At 35.2% G+C, this 23,171-nt stretch overlaps 1 non-coding gene across 1 annotated transcript; it reads right to left on the bottom strand.

Annotated features, from left to right (window-relative positions):
* Nucleotides 1–22,624: 22,624 nt before the first annotated feature.
* LOC130958891 (small nucleolar RNA R71) lies at nt 22,625–22,732 on the bottom strand. The gene has a single exon (XR_009077994.1). It is a non-coding gene; the product is annotated as a small nucleolar RNA R71 (small nucleolar RNA).
* Between the last annotated feature and the right edge of the window lie 439 nt (nt 22,733–23,171).

Below are 23,171 nucleotides of genomic sequence, written 5' to 3'. Positions count from 1 at the left end.
ATTCACTGCATCATGTTGGGAAAAGAAGTAGAAGTCCATCAACTGATCTCGTGTGAACTATACAAAATAGCAAATAGGAATTCCAAGGATGCCAGATTGGCCTATCCAAGCTTAATTTCTATGCTCTGCAGAGATGCCGGAGTGAAGATGGGAATAACAGAGTATATCTCAGTTGAGAGGCCAATCACTAGAATATCAATGGACAGACAACAGCTGCAGGATGATCCAATCAAGAGGAGAGCACAGGAAGTCCTCCCAGAACATCCTCAATTCGATTATTGGGAACATCTTGAGGCATCTATTTCCAAATTGCAAGAAGCTATGAACCAAATAAAGGAAGAACAGAACAATCAAAGTAGCATGCTTTGCAAACTGCTTAAGGAACAAGAAGAGCAAGGGCGTGATTTAAGGGAGCTGAAGTGCCAGAAATTAATCCTTGAAGGACCAAGCACCCCACAGATCAATGGAACATCCACTTCCCAAAACACAGGTTGTTGAGTTCTAATTTTAGCTTTAACTCTGTGATAATGTTATTTTAGAAATTTACCTTAGAAGTTATACAGTAGTAATAGTAGTAATTAGCATATCTATTCTGGTTTTATTCCCAATTAAAGTTATAATTTATTTTTTTTCATCATCATCAGACGTGAATAAAATAGTAGATTTTTAGAATAAAGAAGTAATTTATATTTTTCGAGTTCTTAATAATAAAAATTATAATTAATGTGGTGGCAATACTTTTTGTTCTCTGAATGAATGCTTGAACAGTGCATATTTTATCCTGAATTTTACGAATATTGGCTTCTGAAAGAATGAGGAACACGAAAATATTATTGATGATCCGAAAAATCATGAATTTGATTCTTGAAACAAGAAAAAGCAGTGAAAAAAAAATTTTACAAGGAATCATTGGATCAAGAAAAGTAATAAAAGCCAACAGCCCTTAAAACCAAAAGGCAAGGGTGAAAAGGATCCAAGGCTTTGAGCATCAGTGGATAGGAGGGCCCAAGGAAATAGTTCCAGGCCTAAGCGGCTAAATCAAGCTGTCCCTAACCATATGCTTGTGGCATGCAGGTCCAAGTGAAAAACTTGAGACTGAGTGGTTAAAGTCGTGATCCAAAGCAAAAAGAGTGTGCTTAAGAGCTCTGGACACCTCTAACTGGGGACTTTAGCAAAGCTGAGTCACAATCTGAAAAAGGTTCACCCAGTCATGTGTCTGTGGCATTTATATATCCGGTGGTAATACTGGAACACAAAGTGCTTAGGGCCACGGCCAAGACTCATAAAGTAACTATGTTCAAGAATCAACATACTACACTAGGAGAATCAATAATACTATCTGAATTCTGAGTTCCTATGGATGCCAATCATTCTGAATTTCAAAGGATAAAGGGAGATACCAAAACTGTTCAGAAACAAAAAGCTACAAGCCCCGCTCATCTAATAAAAATCTGAGCTCCATTTAAAAACTCTGAAATATTATTACTTCTTAATTTCTTTTCATCCTATTTTATTTATCTAGTTGCTTGAGGACAAGCAACAGTTTAAGTTTGGTGTTGTGATGAGCGGATATTTTATACGCTTTTTGGGGGTAATTTCATGTAGATTTTAGTATGTTTTAATTAGTTTTTAGTAGAATATTATTAGTTTTTAGGCAAAAATCATATTTCTGGACTTTACTATGAGTTTGTGTGTTTTTCTGTGATTTCAGGTATTTTCTGGCTGAAATTGAGGGAGCTGAGCAAAAATCTGAGTTAGGCTGAAAAAGGACTGCTGATGCTGTTAGATTCTGAACTCCCTGCACTCGAAATGGATTTTCTGGAGCTACAGAGGTCCAATTGGCGCGCTCTCAACGGCGTTGGAAAGTAGACATCCAGGGCTTTCCAGCAATATATAATAGTCTATACTTTGCACGAAGATAGACGACGTAAACTGGCGTTCAACGCCAGTGTCATGCTGCTGTCTGGCGTCCAGCGCCAGAAACAGGTTACAAGCTGGAGTTCAACGCCAGAAACAGGTTACAACCTGGCGTTGAACGCCCAAAACAGCCCCAGGCACGTGAGAAGCTTAAGTCTCACCCCCAGCACACACCAAGTGGGCCCCAGAAGTGGATTTCTGCACTATCTATCATAGTTTACTCATTTTCTGTAAACCTAGGTTACTAGTTTACTATTTAAACAACTTTTAGAGATTTACTTTGGACCTCATGACATTTTAGATCTGAAATTTGTACCTTTTGGCAGCATGAGTCTCTAAACTGCATTGTTGGGGGTGAGAAGCTCTGCAGTGTCTCGATGAATTAATACAATTACCTTTGTTTTCCATTTAAACACGCTTGTTCCTATCTAAGATATTCATTCGCGCTTAAACATGAAGAAGGTGATGATCCGTGACACTCATCACCTTCCTCAGATCCATGAACGTGTGCCTGACAATCACCTCCATTCTACATCAGACTGAATGAGCTTCTCTTAGATTCCTTAATCAGAATCTTCGTGGTATAAGCTAGAATTGATGGCGGCCACTCTTGAGGATCCGGAAGGTCTAAACCTTGTCTGTGGTATTCCGAGTAAGATTCAAGGATTGAATGGCTGTGACGAGCTTCAAACTCGCGATTGCTGGGCGTGATGACAAACGCAAAAGGATCAATGGATCCTATTCCAACATGATCGAGAACCAACAGCTGATTAGCCGTGCTGTGACAGAGCATCTGGAACGTTTTCACTGAGAGGATGGGAGGTAGCAACTGACAATGGTGACACCCTACATACAGCTTGCCATGGAAGGAGCCTTGCGTGTGGAAAAGGATTTCAAGGAAGAGTTGAAGTTCAAAGGACAAAGCATCTCCAAAACCCCAACATATTCTTCATTAATAAAGTAACAATTACTTATTCCAAACACTTTTACTTCTTACAATTAAATCCAAATAATCTTATTGACATCCTGACTAAGATTAATAAAATAAACATAGATTGCTTCAAACCAATAATCTCCGTGGGATCGACCCTTACTCACGTAAGGTATTACTTGGACGACCCAGTGCACTTGCTGGTTAGTTGTACGGATTGCAAATTCGTGCACCAAAAATTTATTGTGAAAAACTATTTAAGAATACTAGTAACAAAAAGATAAAAAAAAAAGAAGAAGCAAAGAAAAACAATGTTAGAAAGCACTAAATTCCAAATGAAAAATAAAGAATAAATATGAATAATAAAAAAAGTTCAAAAGAATCCATGTACTATAAAAAGAACAAAGACAATTACTAAGAGAAAAATAAAGGCACCACAATACTATGATATTGCACTCTATGCTATTTTTTTAAACAATAAAATCAACAAGAGTAATAAAATAATGATAAAATACAAACATAAAGATAAAATAAGAACTATAGAAACACAAAGAAAGACACGAGAAACACTGGATTTTTCTTTTTTGGATTAGGGTATAGGAAGAATAAACACAGAATAATAATGATTAATCAAATACCAAATATATGGAACAAAATCTAGGATAAGATAAAAATCAAAGAGAGGAACTCACTCTACCAAGATTTGATTTTTTGATGCAATAGATAAAGGAATCACTCTACCTCTTCTGTTCACACCCAAGTTTCTCAAGAAACTCAAAGAAAATTTATTCACTAAAATAAAAAAAAAGGCTACAAAATTTAGAGATTTCTATACTTCTTAGATTCAAAACCTTAACTCATAAGTCATTAAAACAAAGTGGACCAAATTATAATTGGGTCTAAAACAACAAAAGCAAAAGAAAATAAAATAAACATAAAATAAATCTTAAAATAAATATTGATAAAGTGATGCATATTTAATTCAATTTGACTAATGAGAGCATTCAATGCAACTTAAAAATAATATGTTTGGTTTTCTAGAATCGTTAACCATTATCTTGGCCAATTCTTGATGCATATCTTGAATAAATGACTTAGCTATGGTTGCAAAATCCTTTAATTCTCTTAGATGTTGCTCTTGTAATTAGACCAATTGGCATATGACAATTCTCAGTTTGTCCCACAGAACTTGTATCACCGTGTTTGAGTCTAAATTGGAATAATCCTGTAAAATCGTTTCTGTAGTGCATGTTTGTCTCTCGTTGTATCTCCTTATCTCCTAACAACTTTTCTTTCGAATCAATATATGGCACGAATAAGCCAATCGCACCCATGGCCACATGTCTTGCATTTTGCATAGAAGTTTGTGGCTTAGACTCATACACAGTATAATTGACTCCTTTAGAGATAGTATTACTCCTTATTATCGTGACCACTAACTATCTAGAACTGTATTCCATCCCAATTATGAACTCGCTATCCTTAAGAACAATAACATCGACAAAAAAAAAGATCATTCATTAATCCATGCAAAATATAAATTAATGAAACATATTCCTCAATCACATACCTATGTTAGCATATTCATAAAATTCCAGTGCATGCATGGCATCAAAATCCAAACTAAGCATAAAAGATGAAACATTGAAAGGTTGACTGATTGCACGTAGAACTACTATATTTTGCATGATTGCCTCACCTGCCTCATCATCATCCTCGTTCTTGTCATCAACTTTGTAGTTAGGTTCAAAGTTCTCCTTGTTATCACTATTCATTCCTTCGTACACTTCAGTTCTATCATCTTCCATATGTGAGTCATGTTGAACTCCATCTGCAGCTATTGATGAATGGAAAATTGTCTATTGATTTACTACCTCGGTCAAAGCGGCCGCGAATTCTAGTACCTCCATTTTCATTTCTTCTTGCCCTTAAAGAATAGGACCAAGGGTTTCATCTATTGGAGATTGGGGTGGATAGGAGAGTTCATTATTTTGGAGGAAGGGTTCATGATAGGAAGGTAGTTCTTCTTGGTAAGAGTGTGGCGGTTCAACATTCTCCATTTTTTCACTTGTTGCACAACACACACCAATCCCTTGCTCTTTTGTTGAGATTCTACGATCCCCTTCATACTCCTCTCTTCTGTTGCTCCTCCACAATCATCCGTGGACATGTTCTACTTGTGGTATGGCTCTCATGAGTCCAACTTTTGACAGATGGTTGCTTGAAGTCGATCCATTGATTCCTTGAGGCGATCCTTTGATTCTTGTTTCGCTTTGCTAACATAAGTAGGATCATATTGCTCTTGGATTGATGGACATGGGTATTCTTCCATGGAGGGTTGTGGTGGAAAGTAGAGTTTATCTTGTGGTTGAAAATTCATGTACATTGGAGGTGGTTCATCTTAGTAATAGTATGGAGGAGGTGGTTCTTGGAGGTATTGAGGTTGGAATGGTGATGGTTTTATTTGTGGTTTATATGGCTCATATGATTGTGGGTATGGTGGATAAGGATTAGGGTCATATGGAGGTGTTTGGTAAAAAGGGACTTGTGATTATGGTTGAGAGCTATGTTGAGGATGAGGTTCATAGGCATATGGTGGTGGTTTTTGATAGTCACAAGGATGTCCACCATAGCTATTGGATTGATATGTATTAGGGATCGGATTATACCTATGAGAAATCGGAGGAGGTTGTTGGCAAGAAGGTTGATCAATCCCTTGAGGCTCCCCCCATCTTTGATTGTTCCACCCTTGATGCACATCCTCATTGAAGCTTCCATTACCTACAACATAATTGTAACCACATTCATAGCCAAAGTGATGAGAATTCATAATAGCAAAAGAAAATAGAACAAAATATAAACTAATAAGAAACAAGAGAAACAAAATTCTACAACTAGCAAATGAAACAACAATTAAAATATTCACAATATGAACATATTCACAATAGCCAATAACATAACACCATTGCAATTCCCCGGCAACGACGCTATTTTGATGAACGAAAAATTGTCTATCGATAAAGAATTTCACAAATGAAATCTCGTTGCAAGTATAGTTCTAAACCAACAAACAATTCCTCAATAAAAAATTTATTTGTCACAAGTACAAACCCCAATAAAATAACTGAGAGTATTAATCCTGGGTCGTTCTCCCTAGGAATTGCAATGAAGTGCTTTATTATTGGCTACGAAGGAATGTTTTGGGATTTTTATAATAAGAGACAAGGAATGTAAATGACAAGAGAAATAAACTAACAACTAAGAGAGCTCTTGGCAAGGAATGAGAAATAGAAGTCCTATCCTTATTATCATCATCAATTGTGACAAGAATTGTCCATTGCTCCCACTTAGTTAACCTCTAACTATATAGGAAAGTCAAGTGGATACAATCAACTTGAGTCCACAATTCCTAGTCAAATCATAATGAAAGATTAGCTTTAGTGGCATTCAAGTCAACTAGCAACTTCCAATTATCAGTCAACAAAAGACTTTGATAACTTAAGAGTCTCCAATTACTCAACTCAAGGCAAGAGAAGAAAAATCTAACTCATAACTACACGAGACATTTCATCAAACACTTAGAGGGCAATAAAAATAAACATCATAAATTGCAAGAATTAATACAAGCTATAACTATCAAAAGCAAGAAACCAACAATAGCAAGTAAAGTAAGCACCAACAGACATGAAAATCATGAATTGCATTAAAAGGAAATGGAAATCAACAAAAGAGTTCATAAACTAAATTGACAAAATAAGAAAATTAACAAGAGAAGTAAAATGCTAGAATCAAGTAAAAGTAAAAGAAAAACTAAAGCAAATGAAGAATGAAATCTAGATCTAAAAAGAAGAAAACTAAGAACCCTAATCTAGAGAGAGGACATAGTCTCTCTCTCTAGAATTCTACATCTCTCAGTAAAACTAAAGTGTATGAATGCTCCCCTTAACCCATATTGAATTCTGCATGTAATAGCCTTAGAAATGAGTTGGATTTGTGCCTGGGAAGCTCAGAAATCGCTCCCAACATTTTCACTTTAATGAGGTCACATGCGAGATATGACGCGTACGCGTCATGTCACGCGTACGCATCGCCATGCGACTTCACATTCACGCGTGCGCGTCAACGTATGCACTCCAAATCCTTGTTTTTCCATGAATTCTCCACTTTGCATGCTTTTCTCTTCACTCCTTTGATCCATTCCTAGCCTTTTCAATCTGAATTTATTAACAAATACATCAAGGCATCTAATGGAATCAAAGGTAAATTAAAATTAGATAATTAAAGGCCTAGAAAGCATGTTTTTACACTTAAGTACAATTTGAGGGAGAATTACAAAACCATGCTATTTCATTGAATAAATGTGAGAAAAGGTGATAAAATCCCCCAAATTAAGTACAAGATAAACCACAAAATTAGGGTTTATCAGCTATATATATGTCAAACTTAACATACAGCTTAATATTTGGCTTTTGAATATGAAGCATCTACTGCATACTTGCTTCTTCAGCCATGGTCATAGTATCAAATTGTATTAGCTCGCCAAATACGATAATAGGTTTTCTGCATAGAATATTGCTCACCCTCTTTAAGATATCACTTTCTTTGTTTAATAGAGACTGTATTGTAGCTCTGCAAATGTCATAGTGTATGGAATAACAAAAAAAATAAATTCTCACACATAAAGCTCACACCCTCATGTATATTCTGTATAATCCCGCTGTTGTAATACACCAGTATATTTTTGCTACCCTTCGTCACACTACCCATACACTAAACAATTTTCATCTAACAATGAAGTAAAATGGTAATGAATTTTGTATGTATAGGCAGAGTTCTAGAATGAAAAAGGGAGCATTTAACACGCAGATGTGCTACATCAACATCCTTTCAGCATTCGACATGTAATATTATAATTAAGAAAAAATTATAATGTAAAAAATTAATTATACAACAAATAATTAAAAATAATTATACTACAAATATAAAAATTAATTATACTACAAATAGTTATACGTGCTACTATTACTATTACCACCACCACCATCACATCAGAGTCCAGTCTGCAATCCAAACCTACTTACACTATAGTCATACCGCAATCTTATCTACTCACCATTTCTAACAATCCCACAATAAATGCCCATATTTGACAACAATCAAATCTCACATTGACTTGTTACTGGTGAGGGTGATTTTCATAATTGGACCACAACTGAGTTACAACAGGAATTATATCAATCTCAAACAGACTTAAAGACCACTCAGATGTTACCTAGTGGGGGTTGATCAATTGTACATATCGTCGAAGGCATACTGCTTCTGACCATACTTCAAATTGTATGTTAGTTGATTCTTGAGGGAGTGGTAACATTGGTCCCTGTTTATTCATCAACACAGATCGTGTGCCGATTCCTCCATGTAGGGCGATGGAGCTTGACTTGAATGTAGCGTCGAAAGAGGTTTTTAATGAGCATAATCTTGGTGCATCTGCTCCGGGAGAGGTAGGTGGGTCCAATCTGGTACGGGAGAGGTTGGAGCTTTCGGTAAAGGAGAGGTTGATGCTTCTAGTACGGGTCATCCATATAACCGACGAACAAAGTCCAATCCACCAGAGAAGTGGACCCCTTCACCCATTGGTCGGATGATGAAAAATGGTAATAACAAAGCAAGAGAGATCTTATGATCATTAAAATCAAAAGAGAACTTATTCGCGTAACCATCATGGAATGCTCGACGGTCAAACTATCAAGGTCTATCCAATAATAAATGAGAAGCTTGTGTTAGCACTATATCACACAATACCTCATCAATATTTACAATAGAAAATGTGACTATAAATTGCTTTCAACGTTTATCTCACCACTGTCATTTAACTATTGCAATGTATATGGTTTAGGATGTCGAAAACATGTCAAGCCCAATTTTTCCACCATAAGAATTCTAGCAACATTAGTCCAATTTTCTCCATCAGTAATCAAACTTTGTACCTTTCCACCCACCAAACATCTAGTATGAAAAAGATTTTGGTATTGCTCTAGGCTATCTTCTTTCACTTGAAAATTCAAAGCACGCCTAACAACAAGAGATTCATCGTAGATTGCATAGTCAACATCACCATTAGAACATTCCTCCAAATGTGACATACTATCATGATCGAAGTCATCACATTGATAAGAGTTAGATACAATATCACCTTCTCTAATAACCATGACACTTGAAGCATTTAATATCTCTCTACCTAGAGGTAGCAGAAGAAGAATAGTTAGAATTATCTTTCTTTTTTATAGCATAAAACAACTTCTCCTTGGAGTTAGTACCCTTAGTCTTTGTTATGTCATCACTACAAGACTGTAAATTCACTTTTGATTAGCATGAGACAGTTTATTTGTTGCTCTTCTTTGTTGTTGTCTCTCCATCTTCATCACCACATTGACTAAATCTTCCATCTCTATATAATGTTGTAATTCCACCACATCAGCAATAGGTTTATTTAAACCACCTATAAATTGTGCCATAGTAACATCGGTATCATCTTCTATGTTGGCCTTAATCATAAGCATCTCCATTTTCTTATGGTAGTCTTCAACTGAATTAGAACCTTGAGTCAACCTATGTAATATTTGATGCATTTTCTTGTAGTATTACAAAGGCACAAATCTCTTCTTCATGAGACGCTTCATATAATCCAAGTCTCTATAGGATAATCTTCATTTTGACGTCTTATTTTCACTAGATCATCCCAGCAAAGCAAGGCATAATCAAAGAACGCAATTGCTGCCAAGTGAACCTTCTTTGCCTCAGAGTAATTATGACAAGCAAAAATTCTTTCGACCTTACATTTTCACTTTAAGGAAACTTCAGGATCATTTCTCCCTTTGAATGGTGGTATTTGCATCTTGATGGCATTGATATTGTGATTGTTATCAGTGGCTAAGAGAAGGGGGGATTGAATCTTGGCCTCCTTTTTCTTTTCTTAAAACCTTGAGTTTTACTTAAGAAACAATGAGCATAAAATAAGAGAGGTTGTAGTTTTGTCTCTTGATGCGGTAAGAGCCAAAACTGAGTAAGGAGCAAGAAGTGTTATATGGAAGCGTGCTGGATAGTTGAATCAGGAGATACTTTTGTTTTGTCTCCTTTAATGCAGAATCAGAAACAAAGAAGAAAAAGAATAATTACACACAAATGTATCCTAGCTCAACTACTCAGTACAATGTAGCCTACATCCAGTCAAACTCAACATACAACTTAATATTTGGCTATTGAATATGAAACATCTACTGTATACTTGCTTCATGAACGATGGGCATAGTATCAAATTGTATTAGCTCGCCAAATATGATAACAGGATTTCTATATAGAATATTGCTCACCCTCTTTAAAATATCACTTTTTATACTTTGACAGATACTGTACTGTAGCTCTGCAAACGTTATAGTGCATGGAATAACAAAGAAAAACAAATTCTCACACGTAAAGCTCACACCTTCATGTGTATTTCGTATAATCCCGCCGTTGTAATATACCAGTATATTTGTGCTATGCTCCATCACACCACCCACACACCAAAAGAATTCTCATCTAACAATGAAGTAAAATGGTAATGAATTTTGTATTTATAGGTAAAGTTCTAGAATGAAAGAGGGAGCATTTAACACGTAGATGTGTTGCATCAACATCCTTTCAGCATTTGACATGTGACAACACGCAATTTACATGTTGGACCGACATGCCACTTACGTGTTAAGTCTACTTTCTCTGCAAAATTCACTTACCCGTAAATTATACCTCTTTCGCCCATTTCAATGTGTATCTTGTAATACCCTCACTATCAGAATGCCACGCTTTCGGCTGCACTACTCTGATAGCAAGAAGTATTACGACGACTTCATATACTTAATAATAAAATAGGAGCCTTTGACTCGAAATCGAGTCACTGTACTTTTTATAAATCGGAAAAAGAATACTTTTTAAATAAAACAAAATAAGCATATACATGTACAAAATTTCTTACTCAAGTAACTTATACATATTATATACATACAAATCATACAACTCCTATCCCTCTTACATAATATAATATTGATGGAGAGGGGTAAATAAATAAAAAACTAAACAGCATTATCGACTAAGCGAAACGCAATACAACCCTTCGTGAGCTTTTTCATCCGTCTCCTGAAAAGATAAAACTGTAGGGGGTGAGATCCTAACCATACGGTCTCACCACAGAGTTTCAGAATTGTCATAATAAGATATTTAAAGAGAAATCTATTTCTTAAGCTCAGTGATTATTCTTCGTCCTTTAAATCTTTTAAAAACCAATAACTAGTTATCCAAAAACCTTTTTCGAAAATCAATAGTTAAATATCCAGAAATCCAAAACCTTTCTTTTCTTATAAGAAAATCTTAATCAGAAACCAACCATGCAATTAATTAACACAATCATCAATTCAGCACCAAAGCTCATTCTTAAAACTAGTACACCAGAACAAACACAGGCAAAACAGACAAGGAAAGCATAGGTTTAGGTAGTAGTTACAGTGAATAGTTCAGGTAGCAGTTAATAACAATTAAACAATTAGGCAAACCAAAACAAATTCAAAGCCAAGCAAAGCATACAAATGCATATGATGCATGCCTGTCCCATGGCTAATGAGCTCATCTGTTGGTTATACAGCCAACCCGACAAGTTCGGCTTGCTAAACCCTTGGACTGTTCCCCGACGCACATCCCCATGAGTCTATGCATAGCTTTTTCTTATATATATATATATATATATATATATATATATATATATATATATCAAATCGCTCAATGGGGGTACCATTCTCGGGAATTTATAAGTGCCCGGTCACCCTTACGTCGTAGGGTCAACAGAGTATCAAGTCTCAACCTGGAGCAAGTGGTGGCAAGCCACTGCGTCTACCCAGGGAAACTCGTATCTCAGATAATTCAAATTCATAAGCCATATGAATAATTCATTCAACATTCATCAATATCTAAGCCATTCTCAATATCATCGTCATTCGTCAATCCATATCTCATTTCCAAATTCATTCAAAAATTATATTTCAAAGTCAATCCTCATCATCCTTCCTTCCATTCTGTTCAACAACAATCCCAATTCAAAATATAATTCTTTCTTTTCTAAGTAAATCAATCTTAAAACATATAATGTTTAAAACCAAATCTTTTTAAAAAATTAGCTCAAACGAAACTTTCTATTTTATAAAATTTTGGCAGCACCTCCTCTAAAACTCGGACTCTGCCCCCCTTTTCAGGTCTCATCCAAACATTCCTCAAACCTTTTTTCAACCATTTTCAAATCTCAATCATTTTCCAAAATTTGACCAGTTCTAATATCAAATTATTTTCAAATCCAACCATTTCCAATAATAAATCTTTTTCAAAATTAAACCAGCTCATATAAAATCAAACTAATTCAAAGTTAAACCGCTTCCAAAATTAATTCATTTTTATATCTCAAATCATTTCCAAAGCCGATTCATTTATATTATCAAATTAACTTCAAAACTAAGAAAAACCACTTTTCATAATAATAAACTAAATAGCTTTTCAAACTAATTTCTTTTCAACAATCATACACCACTCAAGAAATCAAGCAATCAGTTATTCAGTCCAGCAAACAACCACATTCATAAGGCAATCATAACCACAGACATATGTTTCTCATATTAATATCGATTTATAAAAACTCTATAAGATAAAATAAATTTCAAGAAAACCCTACCTCAATTATTCGCAATCCGCATAATTAAACGCGTTGAATCCCTTTTTTTCATGTTAATCGGCAGCAGTAGAAATTCCCAAACAACCGCAAGGATCACGACATCTGACATAATTTAGAATTAGCACAGAATGGATATTAAGCGATATTAAAACATAATTGATAATAGAGTATTGCGGTAAACAAGAACGGAACCAAATAATCTCACCACAGTAAACAATATAGAACGACATAGTAGCAACTTCCAAACTGACTGGACAGTAGCTCCGGTGATGGCGAAAAATCTCAGCGGCAGCTACAGTAACATCGCAGTAATAACAATACCTAGAAATTGAAAGAACAGAAATCGAAAACAAGAATACTCATTACCAAGGGCAGTGGCGGCGACTAGGAACACCGACAGCGGTAGCTCGGGAGTGGTTCTATCGGTTCAGCAGCAGCGATGACTCCCATTCCTCTCTTCTGTCTGCTTTTCTATTTTCCTCTCCTCGCATCAGATCCTCATGGTGGCTTGACAACTTCAGAACGGCATTGGCAGTGGGTGACCCAACAACGGAAGAATGTTCCAGCTCCAACCATGATGTCGTTTCTCTCCTCCGCATGCGACAACTTCGACCTTCCTCTCGCACGCGTCCTTCTCTCGAGCCTTGATGGAACAGCAGCGGCACAGTCGCGTCTTTCCTCCTTCACGTCGGGCTCCTCTTACAGGCAAACCTCCATTGATGGCGACGACGGAAATTGGATGCAACCCTCCAGCTCGACGTGACCTTCCCTCTCATATGCTTGATCTCTCTCTTTCTCCTCTTCTAGATCTGGTGTACGATGATGGCGCGGGAAATGACGACAACGATGGGATCTGCGGCGGCGACATAGTAGTGAACGATAATGGCTTTTCCGGCGTGCTCTTCCTCCTATCCTCTCTCTTCTCCCTGCTTCTCTCACTCTCCGATCTCCATTTCTCTTTTCTTCCTTTCTTTAAATCTGTGTGTGAGTAGTGGTGTGTAGGTGCCGTTGGAGAGGGTAAGGGAGATGAGGGTGTATGCAACTGATAGTGAGAGGTGAGTGAGTAGGTTGTGGTGTGTATCTGGGGAGCGGGTGTGGCGGTAGTTGAGTGGTAGTGAGGGTTAGTGGGTTAAATTTAGGGATTTTGGGTAGTTTAAGTAATTCTAATAAAATTAGAGATAATAACGTAATTAAAAATTAATCTTAATTCATTAATAATATTTATAAAAGTACTATTTAATTATCAATCTGCTAATTGACTTTTAAACAAGTATTTTAATTTAAAATTAAAAATAATATAATTAATTTTCTTTGCTTATAAAAATTAAAGTATTAAATTCTAAAATTTCAATTATTTAAACTAAGTCATATAAAATTCTTATTATTTTACAATTATTAAACTTTATAATTTAAATATAGAAGATACTTCAATAATTATAAAATTGAGTAAGAATCTTAATTTATTTCAAACTCAATTAATCAAAACTTACTTTAATTATCTTTAATAAAGAAATTTCTGAAATTAAAGTTATAAATAAATAATTAAACTTAAAATTAATTTATAATAAAATTTTCAAAAATTCTGGGACTTACATTTCACCCACCTTATAAAATTTTTTCATTCTCGAGATTTGAAGTAATACATAAGATAATACATAAATTTAGCACTCTACTATTTGAATACTTGTTAGAAAGGTAAGAAATATTGGCTTATATATATAAATGTTCAAATACCGAATACTCATAATATTTAAATATAAAGGTAAAGTATCGTGTAAGGCAGAAGGTACAAGATTGGCTCGATGCAAAAAGGTTATATAGTTTTAAGATCTTACAAAAACTTGAAAAAAATAAGATAGGGTGCAAGTTAAGATAGACATTCACAAAGTAAAGTTGTAGTTAACTTGGCAAAAGGCTATAAAGCAGGCTGGTATTAAAACAACGGATAAAATATTCGCTCACGAGTCTCGTACCCACTTCAAAACTTCAACTCTCCAACTCTATTAATCACTTCATAACCCCATAACCCGTCACAGCCTAACATCCGCAAACTTTTACGAGCAACAAACTGCTGCACTCCTCATAACGTTGCATACTTACCGATCCACCTTTCACGTTCACGAACAGCAGTTTTAAAGTTTCGTTTGCTACGCCTAAAGGTCATATGTGACTCTAAGGCAATCCTCAAGTTTATTCAAAAGAATACAAGACCTTGGAAAAGGACAAGCGATAAGGACAAAATCCGCAAGAGCTTGAAAGGATTGTTGAGATCACAAGTAATCAGGGATGCATAAGGAATGAAGAGTGTTAGAAAGAAAATTAATTTGGCAATTTCAAGAATGATTCCCGAATCAACAAAACCCGATAGGAATAACAAAAGGAAAAGTAGTGCAGTAGTTTGAAACAAAATCAACTCGAGTCAAGGAATATGAGGTTTACAGAAAAAGAATGCCTAAGACTAAAGACAAAGCTCATAAGACTCAAGTTGAATTAAGAATACTTTCGAATGAATTGCTCATAAAGAATGAAAACTTTTTCGAAAACCATTTCACATTCTCAAAAAAAGGTCCGCAACAACCATTTTGTAAAAGAATAACAAACATGTAAATGTGGCATTACTCTAATATAATTTTATATTGAAATGAATTATGTAGAGTTTTAAAACAAATTAGCACTAGGTTGGCTAAGAGCAAATTATTCCCTCAAATATTTAGAAAGGTAGTTAGGTGCACAGCTTAACCAAAAGTATGCGTAAAACTGGGAAAGAAATTAAAGGTTTGTTCAAAAATTTCTCAAAGTTTATATTCAATTAAATGTGTATGAAAGTTATACCAAAGATAGAAGTTAAACTCTATTTAGAAAAGAGAAATCTGAGGTAAAAATTTTCGTAAACACACTTTATCTTATATGAAAAACTTCTCAACTTCCATTCCTTTTGAATTCTCATCTTTATCCATGCTCAACCATTAACTTTAGCTTCCAGCTAACTCACTCGAGGTTTTAAACTCACTTGTCGTCAAACGGCTTCTACTCAATCAATCTAATTATTTCAAAAACTTTAAAAATCTGACACACATTTAAACACGTCAATACAATATCACTATCTCATGTTGCTCCGGTCACTTAGCTAACTTATTATGAGTTATCATGTATACGTTGAGCTACTGAAAACTTAAACCTCCTCTTAACGACATTTCTTTGCTGAACTCAAACGTCTTATCTAGCAACGTCTCAGACTTTCAAGATTCACCTCCTCATCTACCAGTCGTTCCCTAAAGAACTAACACATCGGTTTTTACCTCCAAAGACCACGTGTGACGCTGAGATAAGTACAAGTACATTAAAAGAGATATAATTCGCAGGAAGAGAAGATTAAGCAACAAAAATATGTTTCTCATAAATTCAGAAGGAGGTGTAATACTGCAACTAAGCAATGATGTACAGACACGAGAAAATATTTCGGAAAGAGTCATTTCGTATCATAACAAGAAATATTTAATCTAAGAATTCTAAAAGGTACAAGAAAAGGGTGGTAGTAAATTAGATCAAAATAAGCTGAAACTAAATCAAAGGAGCACAAAGTTCACAAGTATTTGAAGGAATAGTTTGAGTCACCAACAAACAAGAATGGTCAAAAGTCATAAAGTGTGCCGGACAAAAAAATCGAAACACAAATAGGAAAGAATTTTGATTTCAAAGATCTTCAATAGAAACCATAAAGGAGAATATGGTAATTGTTTACAAAATTCAAGCGAGTCAATAAAAACGTAAATATTGCGTCTTGTTAAAACAAATTCAAGTCGAGTTAGATTATGCAAGATTTGTGGAATGAACATTAGTTAGGCTAAGGATAAAACATTTCAATGAAAATGTTGGTAGAAAATCAAATTGTAATCCTAAGAAGGAACTTGAATCTAAGAACTTCGGTAGGAACAACCAAGAGGAAGAACGGTGCATTTATTTAAATCGGATTTGAGCTGAGTCAAAAAGAATACTAGAAATCATTGGTAATATTAACAAAGAATGGAGAATCTCAAAAAGGAACAAATTCACTTTCTCAAAAGAAACACGAAATGTTTAAATAAGATTTTACATTAAAACAACTCAAATTAAAATAAAATATGCAAAATTTATAAAATAAACTTAATTGAGCTATGAGAAAAAATATTCTTTCAAGAATCTTGAAAAATATTCAGGTAAGAAGAGAATCAAACCAGAATTACGTTCAAGATCCAAAACAAGAATTACAAGAGGACCTTATAAGATAGGATGTATTACGACAAAACAAATTCAGGTTTCATCAATAATTACATCGTTTAAGTAGAAGAATGTATAACATAAAGCTGTGATGTCAAGAATCTATGGAATGGCTAGGCGCATGTTCAGAGAAGGATACGCATATGATGCAAACCATAGAGCCAAGATATCAAATCATAACTTAAGGAGAGAATCTAAATCAAAAAATTTTGCTAGGGATAATGATGAGTCCATATTTGATAAGATATTTTAGCTTGATTTGAGTGTATTTCATCATATAAACCCACATTTATTCATCCAAATAGAATATGTTTGTGTTCTCTCCCTAAATTGAGATTCATTGTAAAAACATGCTATTTTGTGCTTAATTTAATTAATTTTATTCCACTTTCATTCCATTCGATGCCTTGATATGTTTGATGAGTGATTTCAGGTGTAGTAGGTAGGAATGGCTTGATGAGAGTGGAAGACAATCATAGAATTGGGAGAAAACATGAAGAAATCAAAGGAGAGAAGCATTTCAGAGTGTGCCCACGCACACCTTCTGTGCCCACGCACAAGGGTCAAAATCAGCACCTGTGCCCACGCACAGACCTGTGCGTACGCACAGGATGGAAATCAACAAGTGTGCCCATGCACAACTTCTGTGCGTACGCACAGGAGAAAAATCAGCATGTGTGCGTACGCACAAGACTCTGCGCATGACTTCATTAAAAAGTCACGTGGCTCGCGATTTGCGGGGCTTTTTGGCCCATTTCTGAAGGTTTTGGAGCTTATATGAAGGGGGAAGCAACATCATATCATAACATTGCACACCATACTTCATAGAAAACAATTTTAGGAGTAGTTTTAGGGTAGATTTTCTCTCAATTTCTTTAGGGTTCTTAATTAGGGTTTTTAGCATTTTATACTTCAAGGTTTGATTTTGGATTCTAGTAATTTTCATTGTAAATATTTCTTTAATTGTCTCTTCTATTATACTACTTGTTCTACACTTTCTTATATTTTAATTTCCTTTGTCAATATATACATAGTTTTACAATTTTAGATTTCTAGTTGGTTAATTTGATGTTTGATGATTATTACATGTTTATTGAGTTGCTTTTGTTGATTGTGATCATTTGTGGTTCATAGTTTACATTATTTTCCCAATTTTGCCATGTTTTATGTTTATGCCCTCTATGTGTTTGATGAAATGCCAATTTTGATTATGGGGTAATTTCCACCCCTTGACTTGGGGAAAATGAGTTTATGGATTACTAGAGCCATAATGTCCAACATTTAGTGATAATTCTTGGGTTGTTAGTTGTTAGTTGTTATTGTTTCCACTAACGCTAGCTTCTTACTAAGGTAATTAGTAAGTTAGCTAGGATTTGTGGATTAATAACAATTATGCTCACTTGACCTATCCTTCGATGTTAAGGATTGACTTAGTGAGATTAATTCATCATAATTATCATAGTTGTGGTTAAGGCAAGGTTTCATTTATGTTTTGAACCACTTTTCCATCACTTTATAGCATTACCTGTCCATATTACATACATAGTTCTTTTATTCCTTTATTAGTTTATTAATTTCAATTTTGTCTTGTTCTTTTATTTCTTTAATTATTCATTTCTTTATTGAAAACCCCTTTTGCATCTCACAACCAAAATTGTGCACTCTTAGGTATTAGTTCCTAGAGAAGACGACCCGAGGTTTGATTACTCTTGGTTTATATTTGAATTGAAATTGTAAACTTTGATTGGGAGGATTATTTGTTGGTTCGAACTATACTATCAACGAAGAAATTATTTTGCTAAATTTTCGAACCATCGTGATCCTCTCTATCAGACAACAAGAAGAAAGATAATATATTAATCGAAGTAAGTTCCAATTAAATTAGAGTACAAGGTTCATATAAGAGAATGCAAAATTGAGAACCATAACATAAAAAATCCAGGGGATAATCAGGAATACAATCTGACAGAAAATCAAATCGTATCTCAAGAAAGGCATTGAATCAAGGATTTCTAATGCAATTGATAAAGGTAAAGATAACTGATGAGCGGATAATTTATACGCTTTTTGGCATTATTTTTAGTATATGTTTAGTATGTTTTAGTTAGTTTTTACTATATTTTTATTAGTTTTTAGTTAAAATTCACTTTTCTGGACTTTACTATGAGTTTGTGTATTTTTCTGTGATTTCAGGTATTTTCTGGCTGAAATTGAGGGACTTGAGCAAAAATCTGATTCAGAGGTTGAAAAGGACTGCAGATGCTATTGGATTCTGACCTCCCTGCACTCGAAGTGGATTTTCTGGAGCTACAGAAGCCCAATTGGCGCGCTCTCAATTGCGTTGGAAAGTAGACATCCTGGGCTTTCCAGAAATGTATAATAGTCCATACTTTGCCCGATATTTGATGGCCCAAACCGACGTTCCAAATCAGCTCAAAACTGCCCGGTGTTAAACGCCGGAACTGGCAAAAGAATGGGAGTTAAACGCCCAAACTGGCACAAAAGCTGGCGTTTAACTCCAAGAAAAGTTTCTACACATGAAAGCTTCAATGCTCAGTCCAAGCACACACCAAGTGGGCCCGGAAGTAGATTTTTATGTTATTTACTCATTTCTGTAAACCCTAGGCTACTAGTTCTCTACAAATAGGACCTTTTGCTATTGTATTTTCATCTTTAGATCTTTGAATCTTTTGATCACGTTTTGGGGGCTGGCCTTACGGCCATGCCTAGACCTTGTTCTTATGTATTTTCAATGGTGGAGTTTCTACACACCATAGATTAAGGTGTGGAGCTCTGCTGTACCTCGAGTATCAATGCAATTACTATTGTTCTTCTATTCAATTCGGCTCATTTTTGTTCTAAGATATCACTTGTTCCTCAACTTGATGAATGTGATGATCCGTGACACTCATTATCATTCTCACCTATGAACGTGTGCCTGACAACCACCTCCGTTCTACCTTAGATTGAGTGGATATCTCTTGGATCCCTTAATCGGAATCTTTGTGGTATAAGCTAGAATTGATGGCGGCATTCAAGAGAATCCGGAAGGTCTAAACCTTGTCTGTGGTATTCTGAGTAGGATTCAAGGATTGAATGACTGTGACGAGCTTCAAACTCCTGAAGGCTGGGCGTTAGTGATAGACGCAAAAGAATCACTAGATTCTATTCCAACCTGATTGAGAACCGACAGATGATTATCCATGCTGTGACAGAGCGCGTTGAACATTTTCACTGAGAGGACGGGACTGTAGCCACTGACAATGGTGATGCCCAACATACATCTTGCCATGGAAAGGAGTAAGAAGGATTGGATGAAGACAGTAGGAAAGCAGAGAGACGGAAGGGACAAAGCATCTCCATACGCTTATCTGAAATTCTCACCAATGAATTACATAAGTATCTCTATCTTTATTTTATGCTTTATTCATAAATCATCCATAACCATTTGAATCTGCCTGACTAAGATTTACAAGATGACCATAGCTTGCTTCATACCAACAATCTCTGTGGGATCAACCCTTACTCGCGTAAGGTTTATTACTTCGACGACCCGGTGCACTTGCTGGTTAGTTGTGCGAAGTTGTGATAAAGAGTTGAGATTACAATTGTGCGTACCATGTTGATGGCGCCATTGATGATCACAATTCCGTGCACCAAGTTTTTGGCGCCGTTGCCGGAGATTGTTCGAGTTTGGACATCTGACGGTTCATCTTGTTGCTTAGATTATGTATTTTTCTTCAAAATTTTTAAGAATGAATTCTAGAGTTTCAAGGTGATGTTTTCATCATCACCAAAGCTGATTGATTCTCATCAATTTAGCTCTTGAATGCAATGTCCTGCTGAAGCTTGGCTAGCCATGTCTAATCTTTTTAGACTAAAGCTTTAGACTAACATTGCATGATTCCTGGAATTCTTATTAAAAATTTTGAAACTCTTTATTTTCTTTTCCACTCAATTTTCAAAAAAATCCAAAAAAAATTATAAAATCTTAAAATCAAAAATATTTTTATGTTTCTTGTTTGAGTCTAATGTCTAATTTTAAGTTTGGTGTCCATTGCATGTTTTTAGTCTTCTAATTTTTGAAAATTACATGCATTATGTTCTTCATTGATCTTCAAGTTGTTCTTGATGATTTCCTTGTTCTGATCTTTAAATTCTCTTGTCTTGAGTGTTTTGTTATTTCTTATATGCATTCTCATTTTGTTAATAGTATACAAACTTCTAAGTTTGGTGTCTTGCATGCATTGTTTATTTGATCTTAGTTTCATTTTGATTATTCCTCATTATTAAAAATCCAAAAAATTTTTAATTTGTGTCTTTTCAAATCAATAATACAGAGAATTGAAGATTCAGAAGATACAGCAGAGGAATTACACAAAAAAAGCTGGGCGTTCAAAACGCCCAGTGAGGAAGGAAAACTGGCGTTTAAACGCCAGCCAGGGTGCCTGGCTGGGCGTTTAACGCCCAAAAGGGGTGAGTTTTGGGCGTTAAACACTAGAATGTATACCATTCTGGGCGTTTAACGCCAGGATGGCACAAGAGGGAAGATTTTGTTTTTAATTCAAAATTTTTTCAAGTTTTCAAAATTTTTCAAAATCAAATCTTTTTCAAATCATATCTTTTCAATCAAATCTTTTTCAAAATCAATTTCTTTCCATTTTCAAAAATACTTGCTAACAATTAATGATTTGATTCAACATTTCAAGTATGTTGCCTTTTCTGTTGAGAAAGGTTTAATGTTTGAATCATATCTTTTCTTGTTAGCCAAGTCATTAATTTTAAAAAATCAAATCTTTTAAATTGTTTTTCAAATCATATCTTCTCAGTCACATCTTTTTAAAACTATATCTTTTCAATCATATCTTCTTAATCACATCTTTTTCAAAATAGTTTTCAATCATATCTTTTTGATTTATAATTTCAAAATCTTTTTCAAAAATCACTTTATTTCTTTCCTAATCATATTTTTCGAAAATCATTCTTCAATTTTTCAAAATATTTTTAAAATCTTTTTAATTTATTTTCAAAAATTTCTTCCCCTCTTCTCACATCCTTCTATTTATGGACTAACACTCCTCCTCAATGCACAATTCGAACTCTATCTTACTTGATAAGTTCGAATTCTTCTACTTCTTCCTTCTATTTTTCTTCTCCTCTGACACCTCAAGGAATCTCTATACTGTGACATAGAGGATTCCATATTTTCTTGTTCTCTTCTCTTTCATATGAGCAGGAGCAAAGACAAAAGCATTCTTGTTGAGGCTGACCCTGAACCTGAAAGGACCTTGAAGCGAAAGCTAAGAGAAGCTAAAGCACAACTCTCTGTAGAGGACCTAACAGAAATCTTCAAAGAAGAAGAACCCATGGCAGCCGAAAACAACAACAATGCCAACAATGCAAGGAAGGTGCTAGGTGACTTTACTGCACCTGCTCCCGACTTCTATAGGAGAAGCATCTCTATTCCTGCCATTGGAGCAAACAACTTTGAGCTTAAGCCTCAATTAGTTTCTCTAATGCAACAGAATTGCAAGTTCCATAGACTTCCATTGGAAGATCCTCATCAGTTTTTAGCTGAGTTCTTGCAAATCTGTGACACTATCAAGACCAATGGGGTTGACCCTGAGGTCTACAGACTTATGCTATTCCCTTTTGCTGTAAAAGACAGAGCTAGGATATGGTTGGACTCACAACCTAAAGAAAGCCTGAACTCTTGGGAAAAGCTAGTCAATGCCTTCTTGGCAAAGTTCTTTCCACCTCAAAAATTGAGTAAGCTTAGAGTGGAAGTCCAAACCTTCAGACAGAAGGATGGTGAATCCCTCTATGAAGCTTGGAAAAGATACAAACAATTAATCAGAAAGTGTCCTTCTGATATACTTTCTAAATGGAGCGTCATAGGTATCTTCTATAATGGTCTGTCTGAACTGTCCAAGATGTCATTGGATAGCTCTACTGGAGGATCTCTTCATCTGAAGAAGACGCCTACAGAAGCTCAAGAACTCATTGAAATGTTTGCAAATAACCAATTCATGTACACTTCTGAAAGGAATCCTGTGAATAATGGGATGAATCAGAAGAAAGGAGTTTTTGAGATTGATACTCTGAATGCCATACTGGCTCAGAACAAAATATTGACTCAGCAAGTTAATATGATTTCTCAAAATCTGTCTGGAATGCAAGCTGCACCAGGCAGTACTAAGGATGCTTCATATGAAAAAGAAGCTTATGATCCTGAGAACCCTTCAATGGAAGAGGTGAATTACATGGGAGAACCCTATGGAAACACCTATAATCCTTCATGGAGAAATCATCCAAATC

This window comes from Arachis stenosperma, chromosome 10, assembly GCF_014773155.1.
Source record: "Arachis stenosperma cultivar V10309 chromosome 10, arast.V10309.gnm1.PFL2, whole genome shotgun sequence".
Lineage (NCBI taxonomy): Eukaryota > Viridiplantae > Streptophyta > Magnoliopsida > Fabales > Fabaceae > Arachis > Arachis stenosperma.
Note: the sequence above shows the minus strand (reverse complement) of the source record. Positions and strands in the feature narration are given on the sequence as shown.